Raw genomic sequence first — 15,482 nt, forward strand, 5'->3', positions numbered from 1 at the left:
ACTCCCACACAGACAACCTTTCTAAAGATGATGTCTCTTGGCTAACTCCTACAGAACAGCTTGGCCAGGTATGGGCTGCTAATGCAGCTGTGTGTTGCAGCACTGCAAGTGCTGTCAGAAAAAGCTCTACTCTTTAGATTAATTTGACTTTGTTGGTTTTATGAAGGAATGACAAAAGCTGCCAGTGAGAACTGGGAGTGACACTGCAGCACACTGATTTCTGCTTTCAGGAGGTGCTGATGAGGCTTTTCATTCAGAGCTTCCACCCTCTCTGCTCTCAAGAGGTCACATAGTAATTCCATATAGTTTACAGTATTTACTACAACAGAAGTGTGTAGCATCAGCCTGCCCACATCTTCCTGAACACAGATGTACATGACAATGAATGTCTAATAAATCAGATATGGAATTTCAAAATCTTTTACTTGTAATGTTCCCACAAGATCTCAGACATTAGAAAAATCTGGAAAATTTTGTCTCTGAAGAGAATTTTTGGAATTTCTTTAGGTTAATTTAGTTATCTAGAAGGAACTAGCTCCATATTTATATGGTATTTTTAGATAATTAGATTACCAATGGCAATTTGGACACAATAAAGAACTTTGACCAAAGAGCAGAACTTCTGTCACTTCATCCAGACATTTTCACTGTGTAATATTAAAAAATAAATTATGATAAAAGGAAGTAAGTACTGAATTCCATGGTTCAAGGTATGTCTCTGCCTGGGCCAGGATTTGCAAAAACACGGTGCGGACCATCACAGTAATCCACAGATTGATAAAGCCTGAACTACCTTTCAACATTTTTCTTTTTCTTCAATATGTTTTGACTGCAGTCTTTAATCCACAACAGTTGCATAAAATTAAAATGATAAGTTATATTGTGAATACTTAGCTGGTGTTTAAGAGTGATGAAAACTGCCTGTTGACTTAGAAGTCAGGCTGGAATATTACCTGTGACATCTAATATTCTGCTTAGTAAGGGGCAGATCCCCCAAAACACTGACCAGGGCCTGTTTGAAGCAAGTCACCTCTCACCTGGGGCCAAAGTAAAGCCATCACTTTGCAGGACCAAATCTGGCAATTATCTGATCCTGTATACCAAAAAAGGGATCTTGTCTGAAAGGACTTATGCAGTTTCAAAGACAGTGCCCTTGAATGATAAACTATTTTCTGTGTCATATGCCTTTTTAAATACATCTTTGCATTAAACTAGGCTAGAAAATGTTTATTAAAAAAATCCACACCAAATAAAGCAGTCATAGCTTGAAGTAAAATATACAGAAGACTGTTTCTAGGTAGAGTTGAAACACAAGATTTCTTTTAAAAAGGGAAACTTTACAGACCTTGTTCTGCATCATTAAGTTTTCAGGCATGCTGAATAGAGCATGATGGATTTGTTTTAAGTTGCTGGTAGTATTTAATTTTGATACAGTTCAAGGGGCCACATCAGAAGAAGGAATCAAAGACAGAAAAAACCAAACAAACAACCTGTTAACTGAGAAAATCATCAATTAATAAAAAAGGAAAGAGATAAGAAGGTCCCAACACCTTTCACCAGTGGCTGAATATATCAGATTGAATTGTAGTATTCCTGGGGCATATTGTTTGATGTGATTAGAATATAATTTGTTAAACAGAGTAGAGCTTTTATTTCAAACACTTCTTTCCTTAGTATCATCAATGGATTAAGGTTTGGGTTTGTTTAAAATAAATGAATAAAACATGCCATCATTTTAATGATGATCTTTTTGCGGTTGTTTTTCTTTAAAAGAAGTCAATTACTTGAAAGCTGTGGGTTACACAAAGCTGTAGGGAAAATGAAGCTCATATCTTCAGTGTATATTAAATTAGTCTTCTTTAAAAAAATAACAATTGTATATTATTCTTTTCTACTTTTTTTTAATAAGAGAAAAATTACAAATATTTGTTTAAAAAAAAAAAAAAAAGAAAAAGCAGTTTTTATACCTCTGAGGCAAGTTTCCAACTCTTTTGGTTTCTTGAGGAAATAAATAAAAAGCTTTTCAGAAAGACTCCTAAAAAGATTGCCCAAGGGGGAGGGAAGGAAACACCTAAAAACATCACATTACCAAGTGCTGAGGTAATCAACTACAATCTGAGAAATGTCAAACAGTGGTATTCATCTACTCAAAGATTTTGCTGATCAAGTCCTTAACTGCCATTTACAATCACTAACTAAAATATGGAATATAGTTGTGGATATAAACAAGAGGCAAATTAGTATTGGAAAGCTGGGTTTAATAATCCTCTAAAAGAGTCCATCTGTTTCATAAAGACCTCTTTTTCCTTGATCTCTGACATGTATGCCTAATATAGACAGCACTGAATTTTTTTTTATGTATTTTTTAAACACCCTGCTACTATAAACTCTACTCACAGTATATCTGATCTGAGAGTTTCTCTCAAGTTTCAATTATGTAAGCACTGAGGGGCAATAAAATTTCACGCAGGTTCAGCCTGCTTTAGAATAAGTATTAAAACATCAGACAAATATAAATGCAATTCTCTTAGTACTGATGTTCAATAGCACTGGTTACTTCTTATTTTTCTGATTTTTGCAAATATTTATCATATTATCACTGGAATAGCTGAAACACATTGAAAGCACTTTCATCTTTGGAACTGGAGTTTGGTTTTGTCTTCCTCCTTAAAACACTAGAAAATCACATTGTTTGCACCGAATATAATATTGACAACTTAAAAAACCCTAGGTGATTTGCAGGAGTAAAAGACTAAAACAATTTATAGTCTGTGTTTCCAATCCACTATGGTGAAGGGAAAAAAGCACCATTGACTACACCCTTCTCACAGATAGAGGTCACTAATGGACTGGATTTGAATCTGCCTAGTGAAAGCCTGAAAGTTACATGGAAGTATCCTAGACAAAAATACACTCATTTTGAGATTAAAGAGGTAACAGAAATGATTAAGAAATAAAGCTCTCACCTTCCTGGAAACAGTATTATCTTAAGTGTGTCTTCTTTCTAGTTGTTCATATAGAAAGTTCAGTACAGGAAAAGCCTGATAGTTGTACTTGTTTCAACTCCTTTTTGTTTTCTTCACTTGGAAAAACTATGTCTCTCCTTCTCTGCAGTGGGAAGGGTAGGGAAGTCAGCCCTAATGACATCCTACATTTTAGATACTGCTATTTTAAGCAGTTGAATGCAAGCACATTCTTGATTCTTGAAGGAAAGCACAGCCTATGTAATGCAGATTCCAACTGGGAAGGGTGTAGGATTGCGCAAAGGAGATATGTCTACATCTTAAATCAAACTCTCCAGCAGGCCAGGATATAAATGTGACTTGTAACAGTGGCTCAAATTAGATCCAGACTTCCCCAAGCCAAAGACAGATAACATCACCTTACACAAAATATAGGGTGTACGTGTGTGTGAGAAGCAACTCATAAGAAAGCTGAGTGCATTCCAGCACCACCTCTTGCTAAAGCCTTGGACTTTGGAAAACACTGATGACTGTTCTAGTCACAGGTAGTTTTATAGACACTATATTTGCAGAGTGCTCTGCCTTGTTTTACCTACAGTACTCCAGGCCTGAAAGTCTCTTAACTGCCTCACTACCATATCAGGACACAGAACAAACACTGAAATAGCTTCTTGAAATCTCTCCTCACGTAATTTTCAGAAACAAGATCAACACTAACATTCTAACATCACTTTTCTCACATAGAAATAATGACTTCAAAATCACATCTGTTATGTCTTTTTTTATTATGCAATGTTTAGATCTTTTTCATTATGCAAAGTTTATGGCTTAGAGATAACATTGCATATATTAACTCTTTCAAAGAAGGAGGAAAAGAGAAGTGGATAGAGATATAGTACCTTTTAAGAGTTCTGAAAAAATGCCAGGATGAACTTTTCACCTTTCAAAAAATACATATATTGAAAATCAATCAATTAGCTTTGTCTTAAACTACAAATACATAAAGATCTTTCCTTGGAGAAAGACCATGGCAGTGAACGAAGCAAGGAATTAAGTCCATGGATATTTGTGGGGGGTTTTGTATGGTTAGTTGGGTTTATTAAACCCAAGCACTGATGAATCCCAACCTCTAAACTGGTTTAATTTCCTTGCAAGCACTGTAAAGTTAGTTACAGTAAATAAACCTCTCTTTAACATACACTCTGACTTTCAGAGAAAGAGAGAGGGAGAGGGGGAGAGGGAGGGGGAGAGGGAAAGGGAAGGAATGAGAGAGGAGAGGGAGGTAGAGAGGGAGAGGTCTGACTTGCTTTTAGTATCTTTTCCTGCTCCTCCTGTAAGGAAACTCTCCCTTTCTATTTGGCTGAACGCTGCATTGCAAAAAAACAGTATCTGAAGAAATGTAATCAGTACCTTCCACACACAGTGCAGGAATTTACACGGATTTGTGCCTTGGATTTATTAGCTTATTGTAAGCCTTAAAACAGATTTCCTCCATTAAAATTAATTAAAAGCTCCTGTTGACTGCTTCCCACTCTGAAAAGAAGGTGGAGAATCTTATTCTCTTAACTTTGCTGATTGTTTATTTATCTTTCACGGGGTTTTATATCGTATTCAAGAGAGATCTTTTCAGCTGCTTGACTTCCTTTTGCGATCTGCTATTTTTTGTTCACACACCATCTCCACGCACCCAGCCCCCCGCAGTATTTATTCTTATTTGTCAGCTCCCCGTCTAACTCGTCAGGTCTCCGAGCCCTCCTTTGTACTCTGAAGTCTCGATCCGATTCTCTGATCCTCGCCCCCACCCACTCACCGCCAGCCCCGCTCCGGAGGCTGCTGAGGGATCTGCTGGATCCTCCTGCCGGGCGCAGCTCCCGGCTCTCCCCGTAGATTCCTCAACACTCCCTCGGCGGCGCCGAACAAGCCGACTGCCTCTCTCTTCCCAGCCAGGCTCACCTCTAAAGGTCCCGCTCCCCCGAACCAGCTCCCAGGCAGAGGCGCTGGTGCGCTCTGCCGGAGCCCTGCCGCAGGATAGTGCTCGGCTTTCCCCTCCCCAGGGGTGGGGGCCAGGCTCGCACCCTCCCGGCCGGGCAGTGAAAGGGGACCGGGGAGCCGGACCCGCTGCAGCTGCCGGCCCCGAGCGCCGCTCCCGAGCCCCGGGCTGGCGTTAAACAGCCCGGGGAGCCTGCTGGCACTGCCGCCGGCCATTCATAAATCCGCACTTGTGTGTGCCCGGCGCCGCGGACCTGGGGCTCTAAGGCGGTATTCCTGACACAGCCCGACCCCGGCTCCTCAACTTTGCCATCTGGGAGAAGGCAAAGGGCACCGCGCCTTTAGATCGCCCGGGGCTAGAACTACCAGAAAGGAAAAGAGTGAGGAATGAAATCCCAACTGTACCTGGCGGTGTCTGGGAATCCCTCGCCGGCACCGATCGTAATCCCCCTCCGCGCCTCTGGCCCCCCACACCAAAACTTTGCCGGCGCCGCTCCTCGGTGGTGGCCGCCGCCGCCCTCCGCCCGGCGCCGCTCCCGGCCGGCCCCGCGGGCCCGTTCCCCGCCGGCCGCCGCCGCTCCGAGCGCCCCCCGCGCCTCCCGCGCCTTCCTCCGCCCGCACGGGGCGGCGGCATCGTCCTACCCCCTGCTCCGCCACCTCCTCCTCCGGCGCGCAGCCCACGGCTCTGGCATTCCCAACGCGCCTTCTCTCCTCGCTCCGCTCTCTCTTTCCCCCGCCGCTCCTCCTTCTCCGGTAAAAAAATAAACGAGAGGGAGCCGCGGCTACGCTTGGTCTTGGGTTTTCTTTCTTTCTGGTGGTTTTTGGGTTTGTTTTTCTTTTTTTCTTTTTTTTTTTTTTTTTCTTTCCTTTTCTTTTTCTATCCTCTGGAAATGATGAAAGGATCACATGAGGAGCAGGCACGGCGACCCAGGACCCTCGTAAGCCGGAGAAGGCATCGGACACATGGATGTGAGTATATGTGTGAGCGTGTCTGGCTCTCTCCAGGTCCTGCGCCTGCCTCCAGCAGGGATTGCAGGCTGATCTTAGCAGTAATGATGCCTCACATCTCACTATTCCCTGCTAATGTAAGTCGTGCCTTTTTTCCTCCCTGCCTGACACCCCAGGGAGATGTTTACAGTAATGAATTCAGTTGATAGCCATCTCTCTCTCTCTCCTGGAGTCCCTCCCACATTTCTAGTTTAAAGAATGCTTGGAAGGCAGGGCTGCAACCTAAAGCTTTCCAAGAGGCAAAGTCAGGCTAGATTTTCTCTTTTTCTTCTTTCCTTATTTCCCTCCCCGTCATCCCCCCGTCCCCCCGTTCCCCCCCCGGCTGCTTTAACCCCTGTGTTGCTGAGGACAATTTGGCGAGCTTCACGCATTTGGGCTCGCCCTGTGCCCGCTTTCAGCACTGGGAGCCGGGCGGGCGGCGCTGCGGGGGCCGTGCGGGCTGTGCAGACCCCGCTCCCGCCCTGCCTCATGCCGGGCCCGCCGGGCCGGCGCTGCGGGGGAGGAGGTGCGGGTGTCCCGTCCTTGGCGGCGGGACTGCCCCGGGGCGGCACGGCTGCTCCGGGGGCTCGCGGAGCGTACCGGAGCCTATCGGAAGGGAAGCTGGGAACTGAGCTGAGAAACTCCCCGAGCGGCGGCTCTGGGAGATGCCCTCGCCAGCGATAATTGCAGCCGTGCTCTCCACCAACATGGCGATATTTCATGTGCAGCCGCCGCCGAGCCCGCCTCCCCCACCTCCTTTTTTTTCCTCTCCTTCCTCCCTTGCGAACTTTTAGATACGCGGTACCAGTATAACACAGAATAAAAGAATCTCCGACCCTCAGGGAAGAGACGGACCTCCTCTAGTATTCTGTCTGATTTTCATCATCAGTCATAAAGACTTAAAAACCTCTGGAGAAACCGCCTTTTGCCCTAAAGCTGTAACAACACCCACACCCCCTATTTCCCCTGTACACATTCAGCGCGTGTGTATATGAGTGTGTGTGTGTGTATATGAGTGTGTGTGTGTGTGTGTGTGTGTGTGTGTGTGTGTGCACGCCGGGCCCTCTGCGCTGGTTTCGGAGTAACCCTTCCCCCGCCGTCCAGCTCGCCACTGCCTTGTCCTGGCAAGCCCACTCAAAGACAAGGGTATTTAATACCGAGAAGCACTTGAGCGATAGGACACAGCCGTCAAGGTAGGACGTGGGGTGTGCCAAGAGAATTTGCCTCAAACTTCTACATGAGTAAAGAAAAGGCACAGCACAGCTTTTGCTGCCAGTTACTTTAAGAAACAGGGTGAGGAGGGATGGAGGAGAGGGAGCTGATCAATGCCATGTGTCGAGGAAACAGAAAAGGGAACCGAAATGCCTCGGGGTTGGCTTCCCCCTCAGCCCCGGCTGCTCAGTGCCTTCTATTTGCTCGGTACCTCAAAAGCTGAATCACTGGCTATGAGCTCCGCGCCTCCCTCGCCCTGCGCTTGGCGGGGCTGAACCACTCACGACTTCAAAGGCTCCATAGAGCCGTGCCGAGGAGCCCCGGCGAGGGTCAGCCCAGCCCCGTGTGCTCGGCGCGGCTCCGGCCCCCGCGCCCGCCCTGCCCTCCACCCCCTGCCCTCCACCCCCTGCCCTCAAGGGGCCTTCGGAGAGTCCCCGCGTATGGACAGCCCTCAGCCGAGCCGAGCCGAGCCGAGCCGGGCCGGGCCGAGCCGTGCCGCCTGCCCGCTCGGATTTGGACTTGTGCCCTCACCTCCGCGGAGGGATGGGGTGGGGAGCGGGCACGGACGGGGAAAGGCAGGTAGCCAGCATTTCTCAGGGGACTCGGCAAGGGAAGAGAGTTAAGGACGAGACCTCGCTTCCCTCCCTGCTTTACGCCCCCAGGACGGAGGGGCGGCAGCCCGGGGCTCTCCGCGGGTCCCGGCCCATGAGAGGTGTGCCAGCGGTCAGTCCCGCGGTCAGCCCCTGCGGCCCCGCCTGCGCTCCAGTCCAGTCTGCTCGCAGCTGCCAGCTGCTCCCGAGGGATGAAAGGATCAGGAGCCCCGTAGAGTACAAAGGATAATGTTCTAGGTATTTTTTTGACTTTTTAAGATCTTTCTCTCTTTGTTTCTTTGCCCCTGCATACTTTTCAGAGCTCTTATTTGAGCATGATTTATATCTCCCTCACGAAGCTGATGGAGAACCAGTGAATTCTCTGGCAAAAAAAAACCCCCTCTGTTTCTCATGTTTAGTCCACCTGTCCCTCTGTTTCCCATGTCCCCCGTACTAGCAACCTGTCGTCAGCACAGAAGGCAGAGCTGGCCATTGTCGATCACCGGCATTTCTGTCCTCTGTGCCCCTAATCAGGGAGGAAAGTGGGAACGTTAAAAACTTCTGCAAGGCTGGAGGTTGTTGCTCTGCTTCTCAGTCTTAGAGGGATTAGGCGGAATTATTTCTGTTCCTCTCCCTGTCCCTGCACCCTCAACCAGCCTATACTTCAGAGCAGTGAACGGTACTCAGGACCCGTTTTGGTCAAATCAAGATCGTGTCAATCCAGAAAGTGATTTAATCAGGCGTTACCTGCTCCTGAGGAAGCGAGTTCCTTCTCGGTAGGTCACCCAAAGCCCACCGGGTCCGGCAGGTTGAAAGGGGAGAAAGTGGCAGAAGGGCTGTGCTCCAGCATGGTACTGCCTTAAGGATCACCACCGAGGGCTCTGTTTTCCATAGCTGCCAATGGTCGCCAACACCCAAGGTTGCTCTCAAGGAAAGGAGGAAAGAAACTATCTTCCCAAAGCTGTCATTTGACCGCAGAAATTATCTTCTCCAGCCGGTCCTTTGACCCTGACACCCACCGATGACACCGAGGAACACCCCGTTGGAGCGGCTAAACGCCTCTCAATTTCCTGTCTTCTCTCCCCCCGGGCGGCCCGGGCTCACCGCCGAGCGATGCTATCGCCGAGCCATCCTTATTCACCGCTGACAGCCCGGGATGCGGCGCTCCTAAGTGAGGCTGACACATTTCAAACGCGGGGCTGCAGCGTATCCAGCCTCAGACATATTCTTCCTCAAACTTTGCCTAGCAAGCAAGTCAGCGGCTTAACCCTTTGCAGCTCTTTCTCTCGCCCGGGGACCGGGGAATGCTGGATTGGGGGGAATGCCGGACAACGCGGCTACTTGGCTGAGGATTCTTTATTACGTGCCATTTTCTATTCTTGGTTATTTTCACCTGAAACAGATGAGAACCGCCAACTCTGGGGAGCAGATGGAGGGCTTTTCTGTGATTAGGGGCTGGAAAAATCCTCTTGGCAAAGCAGATTGCTGGGGACTCACCTGTGGTCCCTGTCACCGAGTCTGCGAACTCATCTGCATGGCACGGATTCCTTTCATACCCACATATCCAGAGCTTCTGCACTTTCCCCAGCGTGCTGTGGTTAAAAGTACAATTCCAAAAGTGCCATTTCACTCAGCTCTCCAGATTCAGCTCTTTTACAGGTTATTAACTGCAACAGAGAAAGGAGCAAGCGAGAAAGAAACAGATTTTCAGGAAAGAGGGAAAAAAAAAGCCTTTTTCACACATGCACTTTGTACTCAAAGGAAATATTTACCACCATCAAACTCCAGCATGTCAGAACATGTTTTCTCCTAAGCACAAGAAATCTTAAAACTGAGAGAAAAGCATGTGCAATTCAAAGATGAAATGAAGTGCCTGAAAGCTTTCCAAAGTGTGTAACACCAGCCCAGAGCCCGATGTCAAAGACAACATCATGACAACAGAGAAACAAGATTGGCAAACTATTGGTTGCCTAGTATTCAACTATATATATTTTCAGTGCATTAGGATGTTTTTGTCACCCTTCTCTGCACTCATCCCACCCTCTCCCCCACCTCAAAAAAAAAAAAAAAAAAAAAAAAAAAAAAAAAAAAAAAAAAAAAAAAAAAAAGTGGGGACACGACCTCTGACTGCAGCTCCGGGAGGTCCTGCCAGGGCCCCTGTGGTCATGCAGAAGGAAGGATGGAGAGGTAGATGTGCATGATGTAGATGTGTATGAATGGGAATTTCAGTGCTTTATTCATTATATGTGTAAGATAAGGCTGGACAAGGGAGGCAAGGGAGGAGAAGAGTCCTACAGTAAGCAGAAGGATAGAAAAAAGCCCATTTTTTTCTCCTCCCACTCACATTTCTAAGTTCCGATTTTAAGCAAGCACAGCAGGCAAATAAACCCCATTTGAAGAACAACCCCCAGCCACGCTCAACCCCTCCCTCCCAAAAAAACCCTCCCCCGAACTGACCCTTTAGACATCACATCTATCCTTGTCCAGCTGGTGACAGCAGGTGAGGTGGGTGGGGCCGGGGGTGGCCCTGGCCGGGGCAGTTTCCCGGGCGGGAGGGGCAGCGCTGCCGCAGGTGCGCAGCTGGAGCTCCGCGGGCGCGGAGCGGGGCCGCCTGCACGTCCCGCGGCGCGGCCAAGGTGGCAGCAGAGCACAGCGCTAGGATGGACATTCCCCCTCCGCTCCTTCCTTCCTTTACACTGCTGCACACCCCTTCCCCCTCTTCCCCCCTCTCCACCTAATCTTGGTAATAGTCTGATTACTTGGATTTTAAACAAATTTTCTCCTCACCATCACCAGACTATAAATGTGTCAAGGATGTATTTATTTATTTATTTATTTGCTAGCAAACTGCTTTGCATGGTTGAAAAGCTGTAAACTGAAAGGAGAATATAGAAATATATTCTCTTTAAACTATCTGTGATCATACAAGATGGCTAGCCTGGAGTGATGGTCCACTGATCCATAATACAACCTCACTTATTTTATAGAAAATGTAAGATGGGGTAACATAAGGAAATGTTATAAAAATGAAAGTATCCTTTTAATATTTCTTTTCTTCCAGCTATATTGTTAGATTGATTTCTGCAGCTTTACAAGAAAGAGGGTAAAAGGAAATGGGCATAATTTTGTAACTGGGAGGTTGGTCTAAATCATACTGAATAATCTCAATTTTTGTCAGTAATGTAAAATTTTACTTCAGGCCTTAAATTCATGCAGCTGACGGGAAAAATCACTAGGTATATTCTTGGTCAAATTTTGTAATATTGGCCTATTAAAAAGGTTTTAAGAAAAGAGGAAAGGGGAAAGGGGAGGTGGAGGAAGGGAAGGGAAGGGAAGGGAAGGGAAGGGAAGGGAAGGGAAGGGAAGGGAAGGGAAGGGAAGGGAAGGGAAGGGAAGGGAAGGGAAGGGAAGGGAAGGGAAGGGAAGGGAAGGGAAGGGAAGGGAAGGGAAGGGAAGGGAAGGGAAGGGAAGGGAAGGGAAGGGAAGGGAAGGGAAGGGAAGGGAAGGGAAGGGAAGGGAAGGGAAGGGAAGGGAAGGGAAGGGAAGGGAAGGGAAGGGAAGGGAAGGGAAGGGAAGGGAAGGGAAGGGAAGGGAAGGGAAGGGAAGGGAAGGGAAGGGAAGGGAAGGGAAGGGAAGGGAAGGGAAGGGAAGGGAAGGGAAGGGAAGGGAAGGGAAGGGAAGGGAAGGGAAGGGAAGGGAAGGGAAGGGAAGGGAAGGGAAGGGAAGGGAAGGGAAAGGAAAGGAAAGGAAAGGAAAGGAAAGGAAAGGAAAGGAAAGGAAAGGAAAGGAAAGGAAAGGAAAGGAAAGGAAAGGAAAGGAAAGGAAAGGAAAGGAAAGGAAAGGAAAGGAAAGGAAAGGAAAGGAAAGGAAAGGAAAGGAAAGGAAAGGAAAGGAAAGGAAAGGAAAGGAAAGGAAAGGAAAGGAAAGGAAAAGGAAAAGGCATGGGGAAGGAAAGAGAGAAAGGAAAGGGACGGAAGGAGTAGGAAAGGGGCAGAAAAGAGGAAGGGAAGGGAACCGTACACAGTTATAGAATATTGATGTTTCTTACCATAGTTTTCATGCTTATGACAGTTGCACAAATGTAGATCAATCCAACAAACATTTAGTTTAATTTTATAAAATTCAGGTAATTAAAGCAGCTAAATCATGACAAAAGAATCCAGCAGTCATTAAACATTGTTATGCATTGTTTCTTTGTGGTTTTGGGTTTTTTTATGTATACACAATGTAAGGGAAAATAGAATAATGAGAAAAACTGAAATCAACATATTTATGAAACAGTAATTAATTTATGATTGACCTAAATACCTACCATGATGAGTGGAAGGCATAAGTAAAGCCTTCTCAATAACAAATACAAATAGCCCACAAAAGTTTTTTCTTTCACTTTTTCTAAGCATAATCATTATGGTCCTTTTCATTGTCATAGCCATCTTTTAAAATAAAGGAATATCTTCCATCTCTGATTCTGTCACTGCACCTTTATGTTTCTGGAAAAAATAATTCACACACTTCTATCAGACAAACTCTTGCTTCACTCTATAAAGCCAAGGCACCTCAGTGAGAGTCACAGAGCATTCATTAAGTTCCCCCTTCTGTATTCAGTGTTCTACTTTTATTCTAAGTGGAGAAGCTTAGAAGGCAGGCTAACAATCTATTGTAGGGAAAGCAACCCTTTCTGGTTACAAGACTATCTACCCAATCTCCCATGGGAGCTCAAGAGCTCACTCATTCTAATTTCCTACTGATTAAAAAATCAGATTTATTTGTACTTTCTTGTCCACAGGTTTGGCGAGCTCAAATCATTCTTCCACTTTTGTCTCTGTCCAGTCTATTTCTGTAACTTTTTGGATTTTCTAGGGGATGGTTACAATTATGACAGGGACCTCTAAATGATCAAGAAGGAGCCAGTTTTCTTTCAGCCCAATGAACATGAATGAACATTAGAATTATGAGAATATATAAAAGTTGGACAGGAGAACATTATTTTTAAAAGATTAGCCTGATCAAAATTTCTCAGTATTATTTAAAGAGAGAACATTTAAAAATGTTACCATTTATAATACAGACTCCAAGGCTCATGGCATAGCTTATCTTTATATTTGCCTGATTTCCATACATCATTTTACACAAGGTTAGCAAGGTTGATCTACAGTATTTCAAAATATTTCAAGCTCTATCTGACAACTGTTAACTCTCTTTCAATTCCAGCTAATTATGTGTAATAGAATACAATGGAGAATGCAAATTTTCTATTGAAATGTATTGATTTTTGCCTTTTCTGTATTATTCCCTAGATTCTGATAATCTGGTAGCATCATTTGGTAAAACCTTTTCTAGTCTTTTCTGTTTATTTATTTTAGAACATATTTCTGTAAAAAGGATAGGTGAAAAGGAAAATTGGTTTCAATTACCTAAAGGAAAAGGTACAAAGATGTTACCTTGACCATCAGGGTCAAGAAGCAGAGACTACATGATTACACCTCCAAACTCAGAAATAAATGAGCAGTAATCTTGGCATGCTGGTGCACCAAGAGGTCCCCTTTCCAGAGGCTATTACTGTAGAGCAGAAAAACATGTCACCACGGTACAGACCAATTACCTGAAAGGAAAGGAAAAAACAAAGCAAAACAAAAGACTAGGCAGATGGTATCTGTTTTGAATCCTGATAAACTGGCAGTAAGCTTTCAGGTCTTCAAGAGGATTTTGAGGCAGTGAAAATGTGAAATCATTTGTCTTGCTCTTTAGCAGTGCAAAGCACCCACATCACAGATTTATGGACTGAGGGGGATAGAAAGGTTGTCACAACAGTCAACAACTTCAACTCTTTCAAAACATAGAGTACCAGATTAATTTTGTTCAGACCTAAAACTTTTTCTTAGGATATAGTAAAAGAGGTTTTGTATCACTTCAATAATCTCTTTATGAACAGGAAGGCACTGCCTTTTAGACTTAAGGGAAATGTTGTCAGGAGGAGCAGGGAACTCTGGTTAGATCTACTGAACCAGTGAAAGGTGCCCATCCAGGTAACCATGGCTGGCTGACAGAAAATGCATTCATGAGGGACATGTGTTATGTTGAAGTAGAAATGCAGTGGTAAAAGTTATGAGGCTGCTTACTAATCAATGCTATGAAGAATATGGTGCCTAGTGCCAGTAGATTTTTTTGTTTCATTCCCATGGCATAGCAGAACTGGGAAAGTCTAAATTTGCTTCACTGGTGGGATGCTGAAGGAACCTTCTGGTGAGAAAACCTATCTGCACAATTGCACCAGGACTGCAAATTTAGGGTGAACTTAATTCAGCTAGGAGTCATTGTTAGGCAATCCCATTCCTCTTGTGAAATTATGTTTCCCATTCAGCAGTCTTTACAATTCTCAAGATCTTGAACAATCCCCGAGGAAAGACCAATTTTGCCTTTTATATATACTTTATATCTTCAACCTCTGAAAGAGTACTGACCATTTTATATAAAACCTCAGCTATATTCAAAGATAACAGGACATGAGAAATTCTTTTTCTGGATCATACGTATACATATATATTTAATTGTCTTGCAGAATTTACAACTAAGTAATTGAGATCTCCTTCTTCTTTGCTTTTAACTCAAATCAACCTTTTCTCAGTTCATGATGAGTTATCTATTCAGTAAATTTTGCTTTGGTGGTAGCAAATTGCACTTGAAATCTACCATGAGATTATTTAGTTAAACATACCACACTTAAAATGTTCTAGGTGGAGTAGTTATGAAGAAGAGCCAGGAACATACCCCCAGGATAAACTGAACTTTTTACTTGCATCATAAAATGATCCTCCTTTCTGTGCCTCAGGCAAAAAGAATGCTGAGAAGTTAAGCTATTCTTTTTGGTAAGGTTAGAGAAGACAGTGAAATTGTCCCTGGAGAAAATGAAACAGCTTGAGTGTGTAGTTGTTTATTGGTGAACTTTAGTAAGTCCAAACAATGAGTTAGGGAGAGGAGAGTTTTCAGGTTTTGGCTCATTCTTTTTAATTTTGAAGCTTATGCATATTTGTCAACATTTGTTCATCAGAGAGACAGATTTCTGCAAGCTCAGAGAAGCTGGGGTTTCACTGCAGGAACATCTTTGGTGTTTGTTTCTTGCATTTGTCAAACACGATTTGTCTTAACCACTGTTGAACTGTATACTTCTATTGTCATTGTCCTTGGATTTCTCTGGTCTCAAAGGTTATTGTTGGCTTTTGAACCATATGGCCAGTCTTAGCATTCTCATAATTTTTAGCTTATTGCTGGACTTGGTGTAGGGAACAGCAAGAAAAGGAGAGGATGAGCTGGAAGTCAAGAATGATCCTAGAAAAAGGCAGTCCCCTCAGCCAGACCTGCAGAAGGGAGACAAGGAGGACAAAAAAGGGTTCATTAATATTCCCAAGCATATCAGGATGTAGATTCAGGCTCAGGGTTCACAGAGGACTGGAGACAAAACTGTAAAGAAGGCTATCATACCTGTCCAGTGTCCATCCAGAAGAGAGGACTGGAGACCTTCACACCTCCAGAGGTGACTACATCTTGTCACCTCCAAGGTGACAAAGCCCCTGCACCTGAGCAGAGTTGGAGAGAAGTGAGGAGGGGGGTTCCCAGGGAAGGATGGATCTAGTCAGGGCACATGGTAGACTCTGGATTTATGACACTAGTCACCAGTAAATGCACATTAATACTTGATGAATAAATCAATTATCTGAAGGGCCATTTCATAAATTCACAAACA

The 15,482-nt window shown here is 44.8% G+C and overlaps 1 protein-coding gene across 5 annotated transcripts in view; it reads right to left on the reverse strand.

Annotated features, from left to right (window-relative positions):
* FLRT2 (fibronectin leucine rich transmembrane protein 2) overlaps nt 1-8,841 on the reverse strand; it is a 58,140-nt gene extending 49,299 nt beyond the window's left edge. Inside the window, exon 1 of one of the 5 annotated variants that reach the window (XM_083863416.1) lies at nt 8,489-8,841. The gene's annotated coding sequence lies outside the window, so the exon portion shown is untranslated. The other 4 variants (XM_083863415.1, XM_083863412.1, XM_083863414.1 and 1 more) reach the window with 4 other exon arrangements.
* Between the last annotated feature and the right edge of the window lie 6,641 nt (nt 8,842-15,482).

This window comes from Zosterops lateralis, assembly GCF_965231275.1.
Source record: "Zosterops lateralis genome assembly, chromosome: 6".
Classification (NCBI taxonomy): domain Eukaryota; kingdom Metazoa; phylum Chordata; class Aves; order Passeriformes; family Zosteropidae; genus Zosterops; species Zosterops lateralis.